Raw genomic sequence first — 27,216 nt, 5'->3', positions numbered from 1 at the left:
GCTACATATGGGACCAAATACGAATAAGCAAAATGTAAACAAACAAACAACAAAAACGATAATCGTGTGGGACAAAACCCCAATAATATGGCAAACTTTTAACGAAATATTCCCTGCACTTCCTCACGTGTCGGCACGCCAAGGTCAAGTGGTGGAAGACGACCTCCTTTGCTCGTTGCAACGAGACACTCCGAGGGAAGAGGCAGAGGATGAAGAAGACTAATATTTTTGCCGCCTTTAAGACAGTCCGGAGGTCGTAATGGCCGATATGGTATATGCGAATCCTGGAACAGGTGAAATCATTCAATGAGGCTAGAAAATAACAGAGCAAAGAAAGCAATGAACAACACAAAAAGCAACTTTAAGCAGGTGAAGAAAAGGTCCCGACTCCGCCAGAAGAGGAAGCGAAGAAGCGAAGAACACTAAGCGCGGAAGCGGGTATCTCGATGTAATTAAGACAGTACAGGTAGCTGTGTTGCCCAAGGGCAACCCCGAGGTGATGTTGGAAGAGACGCATCTCACCTACCCTTAGGAAGCCATAGTAGGCGAGTTGGGCAGAGGATGGGATGTCATCATTCAGTTTGAAAGGATTCTTTTCAAACCAAGGATGCTTCTTATCGACGATCGAGTTGCCTCGATCTGGGTACTTTTCCATCATGCGCCTGTATACTATAACAAATAATTATTGAATTAAACATTAGTTTAAAAATTATACAATATAAAAACTTTTATACTGGTACTCTATTAAATAAAATAAATAATGAATAAAGTTGAGTCAAACCAATGGTTTGTATTGTACCACTTTTCCCTTCAATAAATGAAAATACTTCTTTCAAATACATAGTATGTATACCTACCCAAGGGCAACACCATTAAAATTATTTTCATTGATATACGAAACTATTTCTAGGATTGCATATATTTAGGATGAACAGTTTATGCCGTCTTTGAAGTAGAGCAAAAATTAATATAAAGAGGGGTTATCATAATGCTCGATTTTAAAGGTTAATTGTGTTAGTTAAGAAAAATAATTATATTTTTTAATGTCATGGAAATTACCGTTAGCTTTTTGCATTTATAGAAACTTGAAAAACCTTGTGGTTTCGCAAATATAAAGCGTCAAATATACAATTGAAATTTTAAAAAATTTCACGTGGTGATAACTTGAGGGGGAGTGGAAAAAACTTTTCTTCTAACGAAATGAACTATTTGTTAGTGTCTAACAGATACAAAAATTTCAGACTCCTACAACGTAGGGTGTTGAAAAAAAACGTGATCATAAATTTGAAAAAAGCTGACATTAGATAACGGTACATTTTAGCGGCCATTTTGTTTTTTTAAAATTCAAATATAGTAATCCGCGATAGCGGAAGCCAGCCAATATATTTCTGCGTTTGAAAAATTTTAAAAATGCATATGAATGCATATAAAAGTTAATAGTTGAAAAATGGCATTTTTAGGGTTTTGGGGTGGTACAACTTTTAGAGGGGGGAGATAGGTAACAATTATGTTCTACGAAAATTAGTTTCTAGTGAAGATCTATGTACGTAATTTTAGCTTTCTATCTTCAAGGGTATAGAAGTTTTGTAAACAGACACACGGACAGACGGACGGACGACGAGAACGAGGCGTAAAGTTAGTGTTAGCAACAATTTTTTTGAAAATGTTGGGAGAAATTAAGTCAGTTTTCATAAGCTGAAAAATGAATAACATTTCGGCGACATCACGTCTTTTGCTTAGTGTGGGTAAGTCAATTTATTTGAGTCAGTGTTCATAAGGTGGAAGGACTATGGCATCTTTCCAAGGAAGAAGGCATAGTGCGAACCCCAATAAATGTTTTTGAATATACTCGATCTTGTATGTATATTGTAATAGAGTGACCATACTTGTGAAGCATATTCAAAATGAGGACGGACAAGGCACGAGTAGGGCAAATTCAGGATATAATGATCATTAAACTCCTTTAGCAACGTTTAATAAAACCAAACATTGAGCTTTATTTGCATATGATATTGTTGTAGTCATTTTTGAATGATAACTTGCTATCAAAGAAAACACGTAGATCCATAAATGAATCGACTCGACTACGAGCTTGGCCATTTAAAGTATAGTTTGTTAACAATGGTTGTCTTTGCCTACAGTAGAATATTAGTGCATATTTATCTGCATTAATTTTTAAGTTATTATTTGAGCACCATTTGTAAAGACGTTAAGATCATCTCGAAGATACAGCGTATCATTTACGGAGCCTATTTTTTCAAAATTTCATGGCATCAGCATAAATTAATACCTCACTGTGAGTCAACATGGAAACAACATCATTAACTGAAATTATAAACAGTAGTGACACCTTAGTAGTAAACACCTTAAGGGCCTTTTTTGAGGGACACCATAATTAGGCAAAAGATTATGTAAGTCCTACAAGTGGTGTATAATCTTACCTAGGCTAAAGAGTTATTAGGGAATCCTAAAAGATTTAATTTCAAAATAATTACGTCATGTGGTAAAATAATTACGTCTCCGCCATTGTCGGTTCCAAGCCTAAATGCAAAAGGAGAAGGGGAGAAGTAACAACCTCAAAAAAAACCATGGTTCAGTTGGCGCGGCTGATAGCATCACGTAAGGGTTCCTGTCGATTATTACATGCATTATATCATGAAATGGTTAAAACAACAGGAATAAATACCCCAAATGGTAATTCAGTTCCACTGAAAAATCCATCCTCTATGGAGGCAGACCACACGGGCTCTAGGAGGGGTTAACCATTGCTCTCAATTTCTTCAAGTACTTCAAAAATAAACGTACAAAGCAGCAACGGTTAAGCAATTCAATTAACTCAAGAAAACACTGATTCAACTAAAATTGGATATTTAGAACGGCTACTAGAAATAGCTTGGCAAGATATAGCTCAAAGCATTGATTAAAGCTGCAAATGTATAAATTCAAAAATTAGTATGGGGCCACCACATAAAAAAACCGATACCAAAACAAGTAGTTGTACCTGATATAAAATTTGCTGATAAAACTCAAAGCGGTAACGATGACATCAGTGAGTTATAAATAATGATTAAAAATTCGAATGGTTTCTTAACATACGACAGGCAACATCCAAGGGGCAAAGGCCCTATTTTTTATTAGCTAAATATTAAGCAGTACACATACAAACATTAAGTGTTGTAGTAGAAGACTGAACCGGGCCGGTCACGTTATTAGCATTATACAGTCTTCCTAGACATAGTATAGCAAAAGATCAGTATTTGGAATATTTCAAAAAACTTGGTAATAAGCTTATTGTTGGTGGCGATTATAGTGCTAAGCATAATTATTAAGAAGTAAACCAGCGTATTGACCCTCAGATACAGATATAGTTCCAGATTTTAGTTTAGTAGATTTCTGTGTTACATGGGGTTTCAATGCCCATACAGAACGTAAACTACACTCTAAAAACACTGATTGGGGTTTCTACAAGTCATTACTAGAAAATAATATAACACTTAATGTACCGCTAATAACTGAAGAAAGCGTAAGAAATGCTATCGATAGTATGAACAAGACATTAAAAGCTGCAGCAGTGGCAGGCACGCCAACTCAGAATATTAATAGACATAAAGAAATAGTTCCAAGTGTAGTGAAAGTAAAAATAGAAGAGAAAGGAAAATTTAGAAAAATCTATCAAAATTTCAGAGCACAACTGGACAAATCCAAATTAAATAAAACAATAAAAGAATTAAAAAAATTATTAAACGATATTAAAAATGATGAATTGGTACAGTTTTTGAGAAATCTTAGTGCAGCAGAATTCACAGACTACTCCTTATGGAAAACAAAAAAAAAACTAAAACAACAATTAATTCATATTCCATCAATAAAAATAATGGCAGTTGGGCTAAATTTGACATAGAAAAAGCAATGACACTTGATCCTGATGACATAAAAAAAGCGATGAAAAATATTTGCAAAGTATATTTAAACCTATTGCATCCCAAATTACCACTGCAGAATATAGTAAGATTCTCAATTTTCTAGAAACACAATTGTAGATTGTAGAATTCAAAGGAGCCGAGTGGGGCAAGAGTAACCCCCCGGGCTACCGCAGCCATTCTTGACTTATTGTAGCCTTCCCACGGTCCTACCTATAATATCCCCGTCCCAACTATAAAGCCGGAGATATTCCTAAGGGAGTTTAACAGCAGCTCCCGAACGCTTAGGAGCCCACGTCCAAGACAATTGCTACGCCGAACAGTCAGTGCCGGACAGTCGCAAATGATTAGATAAATGATTAGACTACTACAATGGACCACAGAAGGGGCGATAACTCCACTTTGCGGATACCCCTTCGCAATGGAAATAAAGAGTGTGTCGTCAGCTATGGTGGACTTAATAACCCCATCCCGTAACATCCGTTTGTGCAACTACTCACAGATGACGTGTTATGGAGTGTTTTTAAAAGCGCTCTTAATATTGAGGAAGCAAGTAATGAATTTTGAGGACCCCCGCAAGACTCTGCAGGGCGAATACAGTAGACCTTCCCGATTGATGGGGAAGGTCTGTGATTGGCGTACTGAAACTTATGCAAGGAATCCAGTTGTTCCCAAGCATTTCCAGTGTGCCGTCCAGTATGAATCTATCAATCACTTCTTCCATTGCTTGGTGGCTTACATGCCTTCGAAATATACGTCACTTTAGCCACCGTCCATGCCTGGTACAAAAATTTCCAACAGTGCCTTGGCGATATGTTGGAAACCCCTTTGCAAAAATGCAGGATATATTCCGTCATCACCCGGAGATTTGAAAGGCCTGAAAGAGAAAACAGCCCATCTTATCCTATCCATTGTGAAAACCAAACGGGATCGCTGCCAGTCATCTCTCCTGGGCCAGAATGCTCTTGGTTCAATGACTGCATTTGAGTGATTCCGAAGATTCTCCGAGCCAGGAAAATGCGTTGAGGCCATTATCTCCAATGTCTGCCTTCCTTTCTCAGTCATGGAGTCAGCAGGTCGTTCCATTAGGCCCAACCCGCTAGCATACTTTTTGGAAAGCACTTTGTAAAGAGCGCACTGCTGGGAAGTTTATCAATGCCCTTTCAGAATGCCCTCCATGAACTTTTCTTCGGTTTAATAATTTCTTTATTGTATTTCATGAGTGAAGTATGACTTCCCTCACAAGCCCTACGCCTTGGCCCTATTGAATGGCTTTCTGGTCCTTAGTCTAAGCCTTGAAAGCCCTTCATTCCATACGGAAATCTTTTATTGCTGTGCCTCGGCTTACCGCGGCAACTCCCATAGTAGGCACTAGGAATAGCCACCGTCAGGTCTTCGCTGGCCATTTCGACATCCATCACCGTTCTGGCAGATGTAGGAATAAAACAACAATGTAGGAATAGATCCAATCCCATCCATGATGAGCGTTTCGAATTGACTCCAATCTGTGGATTTAGGCACCCGATACATTTCTTGAGCCCCCCGGAGACCATGATATTGAACCTAATTTTGCCTATGATCGGAAATGGATGTCAGATTTGAGACATGCCATCCATCAATCCTACAGTCGATCAACTCAGCGCAAAGGGTGATGTCAAAAACCTCTTCCCTAATTGCATTATTGAATGTCCGGCTTATTGCCCTCATTCATAATCGTTAATTTATTGCTATATATAAATTCCTGTAGGCACTCATTCTTTTATTTATGTCACCGCTTCCTCATACGATGTGGTGGGCATTGGCATCACTTCCTATTATAAGTTGGAAGTTAATCCTTCTACAAAAGTCCACTAGGTCTCTTATTTGTTCGTCTGGATGGACACAGTCTCCTGGAAGGTAGGATGAGCATACAATAAACTCAATCCTCGGGAGATTTCAACTTCACCAACGCAACTACCTGATCCTTGGAGCAATAATCTGGAATGGGAAGATATGTTAGCCTTTTACTAAACAAGATGCAATCCCTAGGCTTGCACCCTTGTTGTAGTTGTCACTGTTGTTGTTTTTGTTGTTTTTATTGTTTCTTCTTTTCATTTTGTTCCCACGAGTAGCGCGGGAAAGTACAGTCACTCATGGCAGAGTCAGGTATACAATGAGAACGCTTGTTTAAACTGCATGGGCAGAGTCCGCATATTAAAGACTTAGCTCCCTCTTAGCCACGCAGTCGGCATATGCTGTTTCACCTTGACTAAGGACGTCAGCTGACATATAAATCTCACAAAGCAAGGGATTCGCCGCGAGACGTAATCACGGCACGAATGAAACTTTGATCGTTTCAATCACCTCTTTGTCCTCCGCCATTATCGGGGCCCAACACCAGGAGGTGACAGTGCGGTTTTGGACCCCTAGAAATACCGTTACAAATGAATATTCCAATATAGAAATTCACTTATTCAGAAGTAGAAAAAATATTCAAAAAAATAAATGTTAAAAAAGCAGCTGGCAATAACAAAATAACTGATAACATGCTCAAAGAATTACCAGAAAAGGGACTTAGACTTATTATTTACGCCTTCAATGCGATATTAAGAACATGGACGCCTCTTCTCAAATCAGTGGAAAGTTTCTAAAATAAACTTACTTCCCAAACCAGGAAAAAATTTAAATCAAGTAGAATCATATAGCGCAATTAGTCTCTTTTAAAATTAAATTAAATTAGGTAAAAATTTTGTTATTTTTATTTTGATAAAAACAAAATTTACTTTTCTTATCTTATTTTTCCTTTCATAAAAGTTAAGTAAAAATATTCGAATGTATGAAAGCAATAGTTATAAATTTAAAATTTCATATTTTGTTATACAGTACAAGGCAGATACACAATATGACATAGTAATATGTATATGCCCAGTTTATATAGCTGCTTCAAGTTTCTGTATAAACGTTATTTGACTTGAAGCCGGTTTCACTCAAGTTGCTTACTTGACTTGGAATGTTAATAATGGTTTAAAATCTAATAGCTAAAAGTCGTTTTCGGGCTTTTAAGCTTACATAGTAAAAACGCAGCTCGAGTTTCGAACTGATTTCACGTCTAATACTCTTTCACGTCATGCCGCAATGTAGACGAGGAATAAAAACAAATTTATAAGAAAAAAAATGCGTATTAGCGATACGTGTGTATGTATATGTATTCGAAAGAAATATTTGTTTTAAATTTTTAAAGGCAAAATTGAAATAAAAATAAAAAAACTTGATGTGGTCAGCACATAACCGACCGCATTGTATATTGTCTAGTTAATTGAAAGGGTTACAGAATATTATAAAAATGTCTTTTAAATACTTCCTTTCAATTTTTAGGACATTAGTAAGCTTATAGTTGAAATACCTAGAAAAATGTAAATTTGGCTCTTAGTAGAGTTTCGCTTTGTGCTACCCGAATTCCCTGAAATGCTCGCCAGTTAACCAGAACTCAAATATTAAATTTCAAGATATTCAGAAATAATTGACCGATTTCATTTAAATTTAATATTTGAAAAAATTTAAATTTCAATGAAATCGGTCAATAATTTACCTCGTATTAAAACAATGAACATATAATTTTTTTGGAAAGATCAGGGCTCGAAAACGGATTTGCAGGCCGATTTTACATTTTTCACCATATCTACGGAACGAATTGATGGAATTTGTTGAAATTTGATATTTGAGTTCTAGTTGTTACCAAAACTAACTAGCGAGCATTTCAGGGAATTCGGGTAGCACCAAGCGAAACTCTTCTAAGAGACAAACTATACTTTATATACGAAAAAATAAATAACTCCCGCTTTTAAAATAATACATTTTTACAGGGGTGGGGGGGATAGATAAAACTTATCTTCTACGGAAATAATTTTCTAATAAGGATCAATGTACATATTAAATTTCGGTTTTCTATCTTCAAGGGTGTAGAAATTTTGTTAATATATCCGCGGACGGACGGACGGTTCGTTACCGTGGATTAAGTTTTCAAGAATCCATGCTAACACACAAAAAAAAAATGGCATACAATGGTAAAAAATATTGTCATATATAATCAATACAAAAGCTTAGGAATTGTCGACAATTAAGCAATAAGACGGTAATTTTCTAAGTCATTTTAGTTGTTTTACTTATGAACTGGTCTAATGAAAACTTTTTTCCAAACAGAAGGAAAGATTTCTGAAGAATAAAACTTATTTTCAATAAGCGCCGAAAATCTTCAACATTTATTTGAAAAGATGAAAAGAAGTAAGATTTGGTGAAAAGGTTACGAAAAAAATTCGAAAAAAGTTTCAGAATTATTACTTGTATTCCCACCGAATTTCAAAAGGGTTGGATAACTATCACATTTTCTCTTATGGTTTATGGACGTCCAAAAGACTTTGGGATTATGTATTATATTATCTGAAACTTTATAGATATAGCCGTCGTAATGTTCCTTTGATGCCAATTTACATTGATCATACGACAATCGGAAATTGTCATAGTCACTGATTTGTTTGGTGGAGAGATATTTGCGCCACAGCTTATACTTTTTGTTGCAAAGGCACTTTAATTCCTATGATAACAATGAAGGGCCAGAACCAGTTAGTATCTTTAGATTTCAACACCGGAATAAACAGTTCAAAGAGCGCGAAAATTATTTCATAAAACCTACCCGACTCAATATCAGTAAAGTTATATACTGAAGAGAAGTCGTAAAAAAGAGGGGAAGCATTTAACATTGTGAAATTCGCCCTTTTAAAGTCAAAACGATAAAAAAAAGGTTCGTCAACAGATGGTCGGGCGTCAATGCTCATCCTTTTGGTTAATAAAATAGCATGGAAAATAAATTGACGAAGAAAATTTTGAATATTATAGTTCGTCACTTGGGTTAGGCGGTAAATACCAATCGACCAAGAAAAGGGTTTTAGAATGTACCTCACTCCACCTTTGGTGCTTTTCTTCGGTTTTAGGTTAATACACCACCTACCTTCGGTATTTGTTCCTGCAAGAGAAGTCCATGTCGGTCCTTTCTAAAAACAGAAAGGGAAGATTTAAATAATTCAAGATTATTAATGAAGGGGGGCAATCAAGTTTCCGTAAGAGCATAAACATCACAGTCAAGAAGAGAGGGGCTAAGCAGAACAGTTCTTAGTCCACGAACATTTTGATAGTACAGAGAAGGTTGTTTCACAGTCGTTGTCAAACTATTTCGAATACTAATTAACTGGACAAAAATACAATTGTTACGAAAGCCACTTAAACCATTTAGACGATTGGGCTAAGGTCTACGTAGAAAATATATTTAAAGTGTTGTAATAACTTTTTAAAAAAAACTTATTATAATTATTTTCAGGTTTTTATTTCATATTTTATTTGTAATGTTCTAGTGTCGGCCCACTTCGCAGGAAACGTTGACCAAGTACCAAGACTGGAAGTACGCACGCAGGTAGTTTACTGCAGCAGGAAGAGGTGGACTCTCGTTATTGGATGCAATGCAAATCTGCAGTGGATATCTGCACTGAATGGTGAATCGATTGGGCATTTGATACCTTTCCGCCGTTTATTTCGCCCGTTGTTGACGGGATATGCTCCGCCTTCTGAAGGAGGTTTAGGAATGGATTATTACGTTCATTACCAAAATATTTTCAAGAACCCTGGTTATCCGGTATACCCCGCTGAATAAATCGGCCAACGTCAAAGTTGGATAGTTGGAGCACAAAAAAATAACGATGTGTGTATTTCTAGGCATCGGGGTTGCCATGGGGGACACCTCAAATACTTCGATCGCGCGGACCTTGCAAGTCAGGTATGCTGCACCTTTATAGATGTGCAACATGCTGGCGCCAAGAAAAGCCGAGACTTCAGTGTGAGAAAAGACCATTTCCGTTCTTTCAACCAGGGGGTGACCATAGGAAGGGCTACTATAGCTCTTGATGTAAAGTCTGGTTATGGATTGCTTGAGCAGGGCATTGGGTGGCAGTCTTATGCGAATGATGCTGTCATTATTGCCAGGCGCAAATATCTCCAAATGATGCAGAGATGGTGGAACTCACATTGAACCAGACTTAAACCATTCTGGCGCCTTTCTCTGGAAAAAGAAGTCTCCGACGTTTACGTTTTACAACACTGCGTGGAAAAGTTATTGAAATGAAGGAGAAGGTGAAATATTGAAGTGAATGAGAAAGTGAAGGCTACCAGGGTCATCATGGTATGCAGAGCTACTGTAGTGAAGTTTTGGCGATGTAGCCATTTTATCAAATAAGATACTTTTCATTTTATGAAGTGGATGTATACAATGATGGTTTTACCACTTCTAACTTACGGGACGGTGACGTGGAGAGAAATTAAGCAGGAGAAAAAGCTGTAACTGTGGAACTGCGCATTCGGAACATTTCCACAATTACGACCTAAATCATACGAGTGCTAAGAAATCCTGTGAGAATTCTCACGTATTGTCTGAACTCGGACAACGGCTTAAGAAACACATAAACAAATTGAACTCAGGACCTTACTGGTCTTGCAGCTAATGTGGGAAAGGGGACTCTCGCTGGTAAGAAAGTCGTTGTGGGACTCAATAGATGATCTTCTTTTCCTTAGGTTGCGGTGCATTGTCAATAGGTCTATAAATCTAAAATCTACAAACACCCAATGCAGTGCAAAATGCCAAAAAAATATGTGTGTTTGAAAATCAAGGGCAATAAGATATTGTAATATTAAAATGCCTACATATACATACATATTTCATTCCAATTTATAAAATAAATTGGAATGGTTTAAAGGAAAAAAAAACTAATTTAGTTTGAATTTGATACATTTTTCAAAATATTTTTGAAACATATGATGTGAATATAGGTAATACGAGTACTGTTTTCGGTTCATAAAATTATAGTTGAACCTGAAAATAGTAGGACATGGCTGAGTGCCATAAGTGTAGAACTAAAATAAGAGGTGAAACGAATTATTGCAAGCCATTGAGAACAGGTATTATGAACGTATAGGAAATATTAAAAGTGATCAACAAAAAGAATTGGAAAAAGTTGAAAAAATTACAGATTTACTCAAAAAAGACAGTGAAAAATTAAATACTGTAATGAGCAATACATTAACGAAAAGTAATGAGCTGTGCACTGAAATAAAAAAATTTAATAATAACGAAAAAAAAAAAAATTTATGTAGGTCAGAATATTTCATTCTCCGATATCATAAAACAAACCGTGAGTGTAAGCAAATTCGTACCAGAAATGAAATCCACCATTCCACTGGTTATTAAACGCGTAAATAAACAAAATTGTAACAGCACGCGACTTATATATTTGATTTTAGCGGTTTATCAAATATATGCATATTCCTTTTTAAATAAAACACAACATAATTTTTTTAAAACGTCAAACAAAAAACTTTTATTTTACTAACTTATTTAAAACTAAAATCTTATAATAATCCCCTTTCCCAACCCTTTCACTATCAAACTAAGTCTAAAAAATGTGTTATTTAATTATTCTGATCTTTTCTTTTATATATATAAGAGAAAAGATCAGAATAATTAAAGCTAATATAATTAAAGTATATATAACTCGCGAATGGATCTAAATAAGAAGGTTGATCCAAAAAATTTTAAAATCAAGAACACTGAAAATAGGAAGAATGGGACTATAATTGTTGAAGCAGCAAATAACCAAGAAGGGAGTAAAATCAAAGAAGCGATTGAAAGCGATCTTGAAAAAAAATATGAGGTTAAAATTCCTTCGGAACTATAGCCGAGAATTGAAATCGTCAATATGAGTATTAAGTATACAGAAACTGATTTGGTAGATTAATTGAAAGGGCAGAACCAACATCTTGAGAATAGCAATGAAGTTTATAAAAATGTATTAATCCAAAAAATATGGAGAGGAATAATACTATTATAGAAATCGACAAGGAAACATTTCCCAAAGCATTAGAAAAAGAAAAAGTGTCAAGTGGCTGGGTGCGCTGCAAGGTTTTCGACGCTATGAGAGTACTCCGTTGTCTCAAGTGGAAAAGCTAAGTCACAAAGCTAAAGAGTGCAAAAATGATGAAGCGTGCCTTAAATGTTTAGAACCTCAGGGTGCAAAAAAGACGAAATGAAAAAATGCATCAATTGTATTATGGCAAATAAAAGGTTGAATTTAAAATTAGATGAAAACCATGAAACCTTAAGCAAACTTTGCCCTATCTACTTGAATAAATTTAGCGCTATAAAAAAGAAAATTGGCTACTAGCAATTACAGCAAGCAACTCACGTTAAACCAACACAACTGTGATTCCATGTAAAGAAGTTTACCGATAATAAATTAAAAATAAGTTTTACTTCCAAAGAATTATTAAACGACCGCAGTATTATGGGTGACGATAATAAGAACAGTACAAATGATAGTAGCATAATACAAGTCATTGAAACACGTAAAGAAAAAAAGAAAAAGTGCAATAATATATTACCAAAATTATAGTCTCATAAGAGTAATTTTACGAACAAAATTTGCAATAACAAAACGTTTCAGTAGCTTTACAAAATATACTAATTGGCAAAAGGGTGAAAATTTATTTAAAGAAAATAAAAATTTAGCAAATCCTATTAGCGTCAAATGAAACTAATAGGATTTGCTAAATCTTTAAATTTTACAGTCAGCAAAAAAGCGTTAATAGATCCAATAGAACCACCAATAGTAAAATTAACACTTGCAATTAAATATTCAAACTGGGTCAAAGGAGAAACTTCAAATCAAGAATGTCAAAAGACTAAAAAAATGTTTGCAGATTCAATAGCTCCGCTAATTGTTAAGTTAACCAAAAAAGTAATAGAAAGTGGCGATGAAATGTATACTCTCTCAAGATTTAGAGAACATAGAACATATGAGATTGTTTTTATTATATTTCTATAATAATGATGATGTTTATTATTATATTTCTATAATAATGATGATGTTTGTTATGATGGTATGACGAAAATTCACTTGATAGTTCTAATTGATCAAGAGGCGTACAAATACCATATTACAAATACCATGAACAAATAGGAATTCCTAAGGAAAACGTTACAAAGAATCTTAAAACACATACACGATGTATTGAAAATGGATATAGAGAGTATCTGCAAAAAGTTAGATAAAATTGGCAAAAATATATGACCCGTACACCGTTATGATTAAGTGTCCAAAAAATATAATTAAAATAGGCGACATAAAAATTTTATATTTAAATATATGCAGCATTAGAACTAAAATTGTAGAATTAGAAGCATTGATTACAGACTTGAACAACATTGATATAGCAGTTCTAACAGAGGTGTGGATTTATGAAAATGAAGTGTTTACGTATAACATTCCGGAATTTAACGCAGTGTATAACTGTAGGAATGGAAAAAGAGGTGGAGGTACAGCAGTTTTTGTTAAAAATAATATTCAGTTTAATGAAGTAATCAAAGAGGAGAGCTATAGCGTTGGTGCGTTTTACAAAGCAAATGCTGAAACAGTAACTTACTTATTGAGTATTTAGAAAACAAACTTCAAAATAATTCAAATCATATATTTTTTGCTGATACTAACATAAATCTATTTAAAAATTCAAACTTATTAGTAAAATACGAAGACATGATTGCTATAATGATGGATATTATATCGTCAATACCATTCAAAGTACAAGTATTACCTATCAATCAAGCACTCTGATTGACCACATTATCATAAATATAAGTGAAAAATATGATATTGGTTTTTCAATAGAAAACAACCCTCTATCAGATCATCAACTAGCCGTGGTTTCACTAAAAGCAATCAATGTGATAAAAATACATATGAAAAATTGTACTATTAATAAAACCGATTACTCCAAGCTATGTAGTATAGTGAAAAGTAAAATTGAAAATTTGAATGAAATAGGTATTGAGACATTAATTAGAGCAATTCAAGAATCAAAAGAAGAGTGTACAAAAGTGATAACTATCAGAACGAGAAAAAAATAGTTGGATGACACCATTTTTATGTGAAAAATTAAAAATTAGGAGGTCTTTTTCATGACGCACATAAAAAAGACCCGAACAATTTCGAAAAGAGAATAAAATATATTAATTTCAAAAAAAAAGTATCAAAACTAATTAAAGAAGCAAAAAACAAACAAATTATTATGAATCTAGGAAACTGTGGAAAGTAATAAATAATGCAATTAGGAATAAGAGTGATGAAAAAACGGAAAGTATTGCTAACATTGTTAGAGGGGGACAAAATTTGGCATGGGCCCTAGTCAGTCTCACATTTTCCTAACATGTGAGGCTGAAAATACTAGGAAATGCCCTCTGAAAACATTAGCTCTGCCAACAAATCCGACTCTCACCTCCTAGAAGGTAGGTAACATAGTTATCTCCCGGTCTCCTGGGCAACTTACTTAGTAAGGCTGACGAGAGCGGGTGAAAGCGAGTACTCGGCGCTTAATCCGGGTTTCGTTGGTTAGGAAGCCAACTTCAACCAAGACGTTGGTCTGCGTCTGATCCCTGAGGGGCGGCAGTTTTTGAATCCTGGCAGTAGGTATAAAATGCAGAATTTCATCATTTGTGCAATGGACAAAACAAAAAGATTTAGTACCCCAGGTGGTAATTCAACTACGTTGGAGAATCCACCCTCTTCGGAGGTCGACTCTACGGATTCTGGGGAGAGCCATTTATTGCATTTGATTGATCCGGTCAGTAGGAACGCGAAAACCCGGCGTTCACCACCTACATCTGATGTGCGGATTTTAGAAAAGAATAGAAATAGAGAAGGTGGACTACCGAACATTCAAGATCCACAGACCAATAAGGGTACAAACATGAGTAAAGCTCAAGACAAAGAAAGTGATGATCAGAATGCTGACATACACAAAAGAATTAGCCAACTGGAACAGCTCTGTGGGGCTTTGAAATGCGAGGTTCTTCAACTGAGGGCTGAAAATGAGAAGCCAAAGAAAGAGAAGCATATGCAAATTACAAACAATAAGTCTAATGTGGGCAGTCATAAAGAGAAAGACGCTGCACCACGAGCAAAGCAGGTGAGGTCGGTCTTAGACGACTACTCAACAGATGAGGAGACACTCGCCAGAGAAACGGATTGGATCCTAAAACAAAATAGGTCCAGTAAAAAAAGAAAAGCGGAATCGTCTCCGGAATTGGTTCAGGTGACAACCAACGCTGAGAAGGCGGATGTTCCTGATTCTAAAAGTCGTGGTAATGTCACAAAAAACTCTAGGCCGCCTCCAGTAGTCATAAGTAATATGGTTGACTATAATAAAATAGAGTCAACATTAAAAAATAAGGACATCAATTATAAGGTTAAAATGATGAACAACAATCAATTTAAGCTTATTGTAAATTCTGAAATGGACTACAGGAATCTTACCAGAGCCATGAATGGATCTGGACTAGAATGGCATACCTATGAAAACAAGCAGGCCAAACCAATAAAAGTCATGGTAAGAGGTCTTCACCCCAGTTGTAAACCGGAAGATATAATGGAAGACCTAAGCTCTAGGGGTACAAGATCTTAGATGTAACCAATAAAATTAAAAAAATGAACGAAAATGGGAAAAACATTATGGTGCCTCTACCGCTGTTTATGTTAACATTCGCAAATGAAGAAGAGATGAAAAAAATTTATGAAATCGATTTCATAAACAGGATGAAAGTTAGGATAGAGGCACTTCGAAAGGACAGGACCATTCCGCAGTGTAAAAGGTGTCAAAGGTATGGGCATACACAAAAATTTTGCCAGAGAAAACCGAATTGTGTTAAATGTGCAGGCAGGCACTTAACATCAGATTGCAGTAAGCCAAAGAGTACTGCAGCAAAGTGTTCCAATTGCTTGGAGGCCCACCCAGCAAACTATAGGGGATGCCTTGTAGCTAAGGAACTGCAAAAACCTAGAAATTTGAACAGCAGCAACAACCTGAAGAATTCTGAACGGCCACCGAGGAAATTCACCTCGAGAATAGTCTCAAAAGATGTAACATACAGGGACGTTCTTCAAACGAAAACTGATGACGGTGGCACGAGCAATAAAACAAGGGCAGTGACGTGAATGTTTTGTATAAAATGCAAAATATGATGCAGAACATGCTAGATATGATGGACAAAATCTCTCAGAGATTGAGTATTTTAGAGAGCGAAGGGGAGAAATCGAATACCAAAAGACCTGGTAAATGATGGCACGAGGTAATTTTAAAATAGCAACATGGAATTGCAATGGTATTGCAAATAAAAAGGACATGCTTGAAGTTTTTCTGCATACACAGAATATAGACGTGTGCCTCGTAACTGAAACAAATATGACCCTAAGAAGTAGGATTCGGTTTCCAGGTTATAGAATTTACAACTCGAACTATCCTGGAAATATAGCGAAGGGCGGAACGGCGATAATAATAAAAGAAACTGTGGTGCAATGCGATCTGCACCAGGTGCAAACCGAGGGAATGCAAATGACAGCGGTTCAGATCACTTCGACTAAGCAAAAATTTAGAGTGGCTGCATTATATTGTCACCCTAGATTTAAAGTTACGGCAGAACTGTTTCAATGTGTTCTGACAGACCTGGGCGATTGATTTATACTTGGGGGTGACTTTAACGCCAAGCACACTGGTTGGGGTTCAAGGCATACTTCAACTAGAGGAAGAGAAGTTAGGACAGCAATTGGCGGCACGGGGTGCCTTTTTCATTCTACTGCGAAGCCAACGTATTGGCCAACCGATGTTAATAAGCGTCCAGATTTAATAAATTTCTTCATAACGAAACGGATTGCGAAAAATTTCATCGAGGTACATGATAACTACGATCTTGACTCCGATCATTCGGTGGTTATTCTTGTACTTAAGGAAAATATAGTTATGAAAAGAGCGAAACCTGCGCTGACAAATGGAACTACAGATTGGTCAAGATTTCGCTTAGAGATTGAACGTCAAATAGATCTAAGGAAAAGAATAAGAACGACCCAGCACATAGATGAGGAGGCCGAAAACTTTACTACAGTTATTCAAAATGTGGCTTGGAGTAGTTCCAAAATTAACGTTATTAGGAGGGGGGGGGGGGTATTAACTATCTCCCACAAATACTAGCAAAAGTAAAACGAAGCAGGCGGGCGAGAAAAAAGTGGCAGCAAACGCGTGATCCTGCTGATAAAACCAGATATATGCTGATTATGTTCAAAATTTGACGGCGTGTGAGAAAACCAATTACTCACTGTGGAGGGCAACAAAGAAAATGAAGCAACCTATCAAACATCTCGCTCCTATTAAAAACAAAGATGGAACGTGGGCAAAAACTGACAAGGACAAGGCAAATGCGTTTGCGGATCATTTGGCCGATATATTCTGCCCGCATGACAGCCGGAGCGTGTATGAAAATGAGGAATCTGCTTTTGTTGGGGAGAAACTTTTATTGAGAAGACTCCAGCCTATAATTGAAAGTAAAAGGTTAATAACGAATTATCAATTTGGTTTTCGGCGCAACCACTCAACCATAGATCAGATTCATAGAATAACTGACATAATAGAAAATTCACTGGAAGAAAAGGCAGTGTGTTCTGTCATATTTTTAGACGTAGCCCAGGCCTTCGATAAGGTTTGGCATTGTGGATTAATAAAAAAAACTTAGGCGATTACTACCAAGGCACTATGTTGACCTGCTCGAATCTTACCTGACTAATAGGGTATTTCGAGTTAAACAGGAAGAGGGGTACTCTTCGCTTAGGGATATCAAGTCGGGGGTACCACAGGGGAGTATATTGGGCCCGATACTATACTTGCTATACACGTGTGATATTCCTGAATCGGAAGGAGTGACAACAGCTACATTTGCTGACGATACAGCAGTTATCGCAATAGGACGAAATGAAAATGAATCTACACAAAAATTGCAAAGGGCCAGTGATGAGATCTCGAAATGGACTAGAAAGTGGAATATAAAACTTAACGAAATGAAATCAGTACATGTAAATTTCACTAATAGGAAAATTGACAATTCATTTTCGGTTCAAATAAATGGCGTCTTGATTCCGACCGCAAACACGGCGAAGTATTTGGGAATAACGTTGGACGCGAAACTCAGATGGAAGGAGCACATAAAGAAAAAGAGATCTCAACTAGAGGAGGAATACAGAAAGTTCCAATGGCTTTTGGGGAGGCGTTCCAAATTGACGATATACAACAAAGTTTTGATATATAATCAAATATTTAAGTCTGTCTGGGCTTACGGTATTCAGTTGTGGGGCTGCGCTGCGCAGAATCATATCCAATCTATACAAAGATTTCAAAATAGGGTATTACGGGACATTGTAAACGCCCCTTGGTATGTCCGTAATGTCGATATACACAGGGATCTCACGATCCTAAGTGTCACAGACGAAATTAAAAAGCAAGCAGCCAATCATAAAATGCGTTTATCCAATCATGTCAACATCGAGGCGGCTCGATTGGTTGACAATCAAAATTTTGTAAGGAGACTTAAACGTACGAGACCTCTCGAGTTAGTTTAAAGTTTTTTATCTGGAACAATGAGTACTTAGTACACTATTGTGCCAGATCAAAGGCTTGTAAATAATCAAAAAAGTTAGAGCAAAATTAATGGTTAGTGGTTCCGACTAGTTTTATAGTTTATTTTCAGGAGGGTGTTTTTTTAGTGGATTAAAGTTCCACACTACTGCTTTTCGTCTGGCAGTGTCTTTTGAGATTTTTTACCCTTCCTCTCGGTAACAAAAAAAAAACATTGTTGGAGAAAATGGCATGAAAACTAATAATGAAAATGACACAGCAGAGTGCTTAAATAAATACTTCAATGATATAGGTGAATCTATAGTAGCTCAAATCTCGAAAACTGCAGCTCAAATCTCGAAAACTGCAGCTAGAAACGTAAATGCACAAAATATTCATAATAATAAGACCTTGATTCTAACTCCGGTTACAGAACATGAAATTTACAAGATAATTATGAACTTAAACAAAAATGCAGCACCAGGTTTACATAAAGTAACAGTAAAAGATCTTCAGGAATTGGTTTATATAATAAAAGAACCTATTTCAAATATAATAAACAAATGCTTTTTGGAAGGAGTTTTTCCTGAATCTCTAAAAAAAGCCTATATTGTTCCAATTCATAAATCTGGAAAGGAAGAATGTGGCAACTACAGACCTATTTCAATTTTAAACTCCATATTCAAAATATTTGAGAAGGCTATTTCCGAAAGGATCAGAAATTTCATAACACAAACCATTGGCTTTTATAAAAAGCAATACTGCTTTTTGCAAAAAAGTGGAACAGAGTCAGCAATTGCAGCAACCCTTGATAAAGTATATGATACTTTAGATGATGGTTTTTATGTTGGTGCAGTGTTTATTGATCTAACGAAAGCGTTTGATATAGTTAACCATTCGAGATTAATAGATTTTTTAGAAATAATGGGGATACGAGGCATCAGTAATCAACTCATAGGAAGTTATTTAACTAATAGAACACAATGTGTAAAAATTAGGGAAGTAATAAGCGACGAAGGTTCAACGCTGGGTCCACTTCTTTTCGGAATTTTCCGAAAAATAACATTACTTCAGATTACAATATATATGTCGATGATGCCAACTTAATTGCAAAAGCTTATGATCGAATTATGAATGAAAATTTAACAATGATCGAATTAGAACAGATATTGAATAAAGATTGGGAAACCTTATGTAACTGGCTGGATAATAATGAGCTATGTATAAACGCAAATAAAGCAAACTATATTATATTTAAAACGCAAAATAAAAAATATGACAACATAACCGTCAAGATAAGGAATAACATTATTCGAAAAGTACCCGATACCAAATATTTGGGTATGTACATTGATGAAAATCTAAATTGGGAATAAAATATTGAATATATAAAAAAAAAACAGTCCGTATTAGTATACTATCAAAAATGCGCTTGGTATTCCGAAAGATAAATTTGTTTGCAATGGTTATATCCTGTCAAGAATTAGATATAATATATGTAGTTGGAGTCATAGTACAAAATTTCAAGTAAATCAGGTTGGTATTGTTATGAATAAAACCTTAAAAACGTTATTCAAACTTAACGCTAGCACTCGTACTAGGGATTTGTACAAAATAACCAATGAGTTAGACATAAATCAACTAATATACTAAGAAAAATGCAAGTACATGTATAAAGTTCTAAATAATAATGTCAAAACAAAGCTATCATTGCAACATTGGGAAAATATACATAACCATTATACTAGAAATAGCAGAAATATAAAAATTTCCAGAGCTAGAACAGCCAAAAATCATAATAGTTTAAAATGTAGTGCAATTAGGCTTTTTAACTCTCTTCCAATAGAAATCAAAAATTGTAGAAATTTAAATTTAAATATAATAAAATTAGAGTTATTTAAAAATAAGCTTAAAAATTATATTAGAAATTTTAGAAACTAAGTAACCAAGTAAATTAAATAATAATAAAAAAAAATTATAAGAATACATAATTGTTAAAATATATAAATGAATTTTAAATTAATTAGTTGGTAATCTATCAAAATAATAGTGTTGTAAAAAATTAATTTCTTATACAATATTTATACTGTTTTTGTAAAATTATCTGAAATTAATAATAAATAAAATTGAAAAAAAAAAACACATAAGCAAATATAACGCAAATGCTTAAGATTAGGACAATGAATTTAAAAAAAATTTAAATATTTTTAAAAATTTCAAAGTTTTTACCTACATAGAGAAAAAATATTTGAAAATATGTACAAATATGTAACCACGGCTCACAGGAATACAGGCCTGGACCCTAAGAAAGAGTGACAGTTCTCAGCTGACGAATGTAAACGTATTTGTATGGAAGCCACAGAGGCCCCTTTTTAACATCATAAATCTCCCGCAAGTTTAAACCTTTTCAAATTTTTCTACTTACTAGTGCTTATATCTATAAAATTTTGTGTTATTAAAACACTAAAAAATTGATTTAGAAAAACCTTCCACACTCCGTTCATTCTGTCAAGATTTCAATAAATGTTATACTACAAGAAAAAAAATAGTTGAAATTTATTTTTTTTCGAAGTCTTTAGTTAATTTTTGTATACTTCTTCAAAAAATGTACATTTAATATTAACAATATTAATATTAACATTATTTTTTAAAAAAATGTACATTTAATATTAACAAGCTTGCTGATTATGTCAACTTTTTTCAAATATCTATAAACGCAAAAAGCTAACGGTAAATTCCATGACATTAAAATATCGAGCATTATGTTAACCCCTCTTGATGTTAATTTTTGCTTTATTTCAAAGATTACATAAATTGTTCATCCTAAATATATGCAATCCTAGAAATAGTTTCGTTTATGAATGAAAATAATTTAAATAGTGTGGTGGATATACATAGACTGTATTTAAAAGCAGAATTTTCACTTGCTTAAGGAAAAAGTGCTACAATACAAACCATTGGTTTGACCCAACTTTATTATGTTAGAAGTCCATAAAATTCTTCTTAGGTATGTGTGTGATTTAAGTTATATTAGGAAGTATATTAACATTGTTAGTAAGTCTAATTCCCTGATTTACATAAAATATCGCAACAGCAACATTGAAAGCTTATGCAAGTTTCTTTATAATATATTTATTACGCCCCTTTTTATATAGGGGACAATTTGATTTTTTATAATGATTATAAAATTATAAAAGAACTATAATAATAATTAAAACGAGAAAAAATAAAGTTGACCTTGTCAACTCTTTGATACCCGTACGAATTTGTTATCCTATGTGCGAATAAAGATGCCATAACTGACTATGGGGCAGACTGTGACTTTAAGTTGAAGTATTACCATATTAATTTATGCAAAATTTCAGTACAATGTGTTTTTCAAAATACTGTGTTTGCCAAACTACTATTGAAATTGTATGGCAGCTACCAGAAAGAGCCAAGAAATTTTAACGAATTTTATCAAGCACATCGGCCCTACTAATATATTTGCTTGTGTGAAATATCAATAGATTTTATAGTTTCTGAGATATAAAATAACTTTTGAAGTTGTACGACAGCTACCAGAAGGAGCCAAGCAATTTCAACGAGTTTTATCAGACACATTAGCCCTGCTAATATATTCGTTTGTGTGAAATTTCAAAACTTTAGCTTTTATAGTTTTTGAGATATAGCCAAATAAATTTTGAAGTTGTATGGCAGCTACCCGAACGGGGTACCGGTTCCAATATAATAGGGTTCTGGCACTTATTACAATAAATCATTTGTGAAAATTTGATGAACTTAGCTCAATTATTTTTTGAGTTATCGTTGGGACGGACGGACGGACGAACGGACGGACGGACGGTCGGACGGACAGACAGACAAAGCTAAATCAACTCAGAATTTGACCATGATCAAAAACATAAACTTGAGTCTATATCTAAGACCATTATTTTTTAGCGTTACAAATGGTAGTTAAACTAAAATTGGTTGGTGGGTTGTTCCCAATAGGGTAGGAGTTAATCGTTTATAGACATGACCATTCATTGCCTATATTCCAACGTTGTAACTATATGGGATCAATCAAGTGTCTAACATACCTCCACGTAGTGCCAACCGGGCAACGATCACAATGATCGGCAAAATGTTAGATGCGAGTCGACGGTTGGCTTAGCTCGTCGCCAGAGACTGAAAATAAATAGCTCACAGAACCAATAACAAGCCTCGGATAAGAAAAGATAAAAAGGAAATGACCCCGGACCGTCTAATGGATATGATTTTGGAAAATGTTAAAAGGAAAGGAAACAAAAAAAATTGGAAAAAGAACATTTTAAGATGTGCTTGCTGGAATATACGATCTTGGAATGGAAGAGAACAAGAAGTTCTGTTAGAAATGGAAAAACACAATATAGATATATGTGCCCTGTCTGAAGCAAAGCGGAAAAGTAAGGGCGATCTTACTTACCCTAAATATTGCCTAAAGTATAGCGGAAAAGAACATGCACAACGAGCTTCAGCAGGAGTAGGTATGCTAGTTAGCACAAAATACATACAAAATATTGAAGAACGCATTACATAAACGAAAGGATTCTAAGAGTAGTAATAGATGGCGGGAAAGAAAAACTGCATTTTATTAGTGTGTACGCGCCAGATACTAACAAAAGCAACGAAGAGATTAAAGGTTTCTATGATGATCTACAAGCAGAAATAGAAAAAGTACCAATAGAACACAAAATAGTAATTTTGGGAGACATGAACGCCCGAGTCGGAAATACAGAAATAAATGGAGTAAAGAACCGATTTAACGAATCACATATTAACGAAAACGGACAAAAATTAATAAATTTTTGCGCACAAAACGAATTGAGAATCAACAACACCTATTTCGATCATAAAATACAACATAAAATAACCTAGTTAAACACAAGAGGAGCTACATCTACAATAGATTATTTAATAACAAATAGAGCTGTTCACCCAACTCAAATACTAGACGTGCGTTCTTTATCCTCAGCAAACATAGGATCTGATCATCAGCTAGTCCTTGCAAAGATAAGACTTAACGTGCAATCAAAAAAAAGGCCCCCACCCGTGTACGTTGAAAAACTGAACATAGAGTCTTTGAAAACAGAATCTGTAAAAAACCTATACAAAAACAGATTAGCAGAAAAAATAAGATTAAATCAGATACAATTAGAAGAGGATGTTGAAACTGCTTGGAAAAAGGTTAAAGAAAACATAGAAAATGCAGCAAACGAAGCGTTGGGCAAAAGAAAGATAAATAAAAATGCAAACAAAACAAATACGCCATGGTTTACTGCAGAAGTAAAAGAGCTAGCAACAGAAAAACGCGAAAGTTACATAAAATACCTAAGTAAGAGATCGCCCGAAGCATACAGAGAATACAAATCTGTGAGAAACCGCGTAAATTCCAACATACGCAGAATAAAAAAAGAACACTGGGAAGCGTTTACTGCAGACATCGAAAGAGATTTGTATAGTGCCCAAAAAAAAGTGTGGGGAATGCTTCGACGAAGGAAAAAGGAGGTAAATGAATATGTGCAAACAAATACTATATCTATTCAAGACTGGGAAAATCACTTTAGAAAGTTGTATGAAAATAGGGAAGACCGTGAAGCAGAAACACTTTTGCCAGAAGTAATAAGTACTTTTATTAGCATAGAACTTGTAGAGAACGCTGTAAAAAGTTTGAAAAATCGAAAGGCAGCCGGATATGATGAAATACCAAATGAGCTAATAAAATACGGGGGCAAAGGTCTTCATCATCAATTGGCATTATTGTTCCAAAAAACCTTTACCAGCGGAACAATTCCAACTGACTGAAGGAAGAGCCTCACAATACCTGTTTTCAAAAAGGGGGATAACTCTTCTAAGTGCGGTAATGAAGCTCTTCACAAAAATTCTCCAGAATCTCCTATCAGAAAAAATTATTATGTGTGAAGAACAGCAAGGATTTCGAAAAAACAGATCTACGATAGACGCAATTTTTGTGGTGCGACAAGTAGTAGAAAAATCAATAGAATTTGAGAAACCGGCATTTATGTGCTTCGTGGATTTAACTAAAGCTTTCGACCGCGTCCAACTCAATGATATAATCGAGATATTGACAGCGAAAAACATCCCACTCGAAATAATTAAAATTATCGAAACCTTGAACAGAAACACCTCCACATATATATTAACGAACAACATCAAATCAAACGAAATTCAAATATCATCAGGAATAAGGCAAGGCGATTCTTTGAGTCCATTTCTCTTCAACTTAATAATGGAAAAAATAATATCTGAAGTGAAAAATATATGCTACGCAGATGATGCCGTGCTAATATCCGAAAATGAAGACGGGCTGCAAAAATTGCTACACCAGTTTTATATTACATCTTCAAAATTAAACATGGAAATTTCGGTAGCAAAAACAAAGTCTCTAGTAATTGCAAAAGAAGAAAAGAAAAGAAGAAAAACTTTAAGATGTAAATTGGCGGTTAACGACAAAATAATAGAGCAAGTAATGTCGTTTAAGTATTTAGGGGTCTGCTTGCCAAAACCGAAAAAAAGAAAATATGCAACAAATAAACAAAGCAGCAAGAGTCAGTGGTTGTCTAAGCGACATTATATGGAAAAACAAGCACATAGAGTTCCGAGCGCAGAAATAAGAAACGCGTTAGATGTTCAAGATGTGGTAAAGATGGGTAAGAGCTAGGAGGCGTGCCTGGAATGGAGCAGAGTGACCGCATTGCATTTTAAATTAAATCGTGTATTCTAGTCTAAAAGATGTAACATCAAATTTTTGTTTTTATTTAGGGTATTGTCATATTTTGCTCTCATTCCTCTGATATGTTTCTTGATGTGGTGGTTCTAAAACATGCGGAAAAAACTCGTATATATTTAATCAAAATTATAGTTAAAATTTCGAGATGAAATTTGATTTGCTTACAAAACTCCAAATTTAATTTTAATATAAAAACTGTATGTTTTAGTGAATTCCTTTCCCACAAAACTCGAAATGATAATAGGCAAAAATCATAATTTTTTCTGAACAAAAAGAAAAACAAGTACAAACGTTTCAGTCGGTATAAACCGATTGAATTATACCCTGCACCTTTCGTTATTGTGTAGCAATAACTCGAACCTGTGAAATCATTCTATAGGAACTTCACGGATATGTCTGACCTATAATTGGACATCCACCTGCCAAGTTTCATGAATCTGACTTTATAATTTTTCCAAATATTTAAAATTAGCTTTTGGAGTTGTATGACAAGTAACTGAACCTGCCAAACAATTTCATCAAAACTTCACAAATATATCTTATCTATAATCGGACACACAACTACCAAGTTTCATGAATCTGACTTTATTATTTTTCCAATTATTAAGAATAAGCTTTTAGATTTGGAAGGGGTCTAGTCGAACCTGTCAAGCAATTCCACCAAAACTTCAGAAATATATCTGACCTATAACTCGACGTACAACTGCCAAGTTTCATGAATCTGACTTTATTATTTTTCCAAATATTTAAAATAACCTTTTGGAGTTGTTTGGCAAGTACCCGAACCTGTCAAGCAATTCCACTAAAACTGCACAAAAATATCTGATCTATAATCGGACACACAACTGCCAAGTTTCATGAATCTGACTTTATTATTTTTCCAAATATTAAGAATAAGCTTTTAGACTTGTATGGGAGCTACTCGAACCGGTCAAGCAATCCCACCAAAACTTTAGAAATATGTCTGACCTATAATTGGACACACGACTGCCAAATCTCATGAAACTGACTTTATTATTTTTCCAAATATTTAAAATAAGCTTTTATTATGTATGGGAGCTACTCGAACCTGTCAAGCAATTACACCAAAACTTCAGAAATATATCTGACCTATAACTCGACACACAACTGCCAAGTTTCATGAATCTGACTTTATTATTTTGCCGAATATAAAAAATTTGCTGTTGGAGTTGTATGGCAGCCACCCGAACCCGTTGTCCGGATTAGTCCAATAACAATAGGGTTCGTCCTTGGCACAAAAGAAAAAATTTGTGAAAGTGTGGTGTCAATTGCATTATTCGTTTTTAGTTATCGTGCGATCGGACGGACGGACGGACGAACGGACGGACATGTCTAAATCGACGCAAAATTTTACGCTGAGCAAGAATATATATATATGTCCATATCGCAGATGACTCCTTCAAGTAGTTACAAACTCCATACCAAAGTTAATATATCCTTCACGAAGTGCAGGGTATAAAAAGGTGATTCAGAAACGTCATTTTTCTAGAAATACATTTGCAATTGTAAGCCATACAAAAAGGGTCCAAACCTTGATATTTTTGTTACGTCAAGGCTGTAACTCTTAAAATTTTTATTTAAGTAGAATAATATTATAGCGAAAAGGTACAATATAATAAAATATTTAATTAAGACATTAGACTGGAAAATTTTGAAGTTAATTAGATTGTTCAAAACAATGATATACATAGATACCTTCTTAAGGAACTCCTATTTCAATTTTGAATTTGTTTTTTTTTTTTCTAAACATTTGTTTTGATACAACTTATCTATAGCTTACATATGTATGGAGATTTCAGAAAATTTTTAAGTTCTAATAATTTTTATTAAAATTTTAAATATTGATTGATTTATTAGGTAAAACTACATGACACACAGAAGTTCAGAATTTTGCAAATGCAGATAAAAGGCTTTCAATGGTACATATTGATTTTATTGAACCGTTAGCAAATTTTGAAGTTTTTGCTATTTGTAAGTGCTACCATTACCAAATATAACTGC

The 27,216-nt window shown here is 34.7% G+C and overlaps 1 protein-coding gene across 2 annotated transcripts in view; it reads right to left on the bottom strand.

The window, feature by feature from the left end:
- Positions 1–27,216, bottom strand: part of LOC129615945 (band 7 protein AGAP004871) — an 86,496-nt gene that overhangs the window by 16,108 nt on the left and 43,172 nt on the right. The gene's annotated exons all lie outside the window — the stretch shown is intronic.

This window comes from Condylostylus longicornis, unplaced genomic scaffold, assembly GCF_029603195.1.
Source record: "Condylostylus longicornis isolate FDR11 unplaced genomic scaffold, ASM2960319v2 ptg000154l, whole genome shotgun sequence".
Lineage (NCBI taxonomy): Eukaryota > Metazoa > Arthropoda > Insecta > Diptera > Dolichopodidae > Condylostylus > Condylostylus longicornis.
The sequence above is the reverse complement of the archived record's forward strand: the minus strand, read 5'-3'. Positions and strand labels throughout refer to the sequence as shown.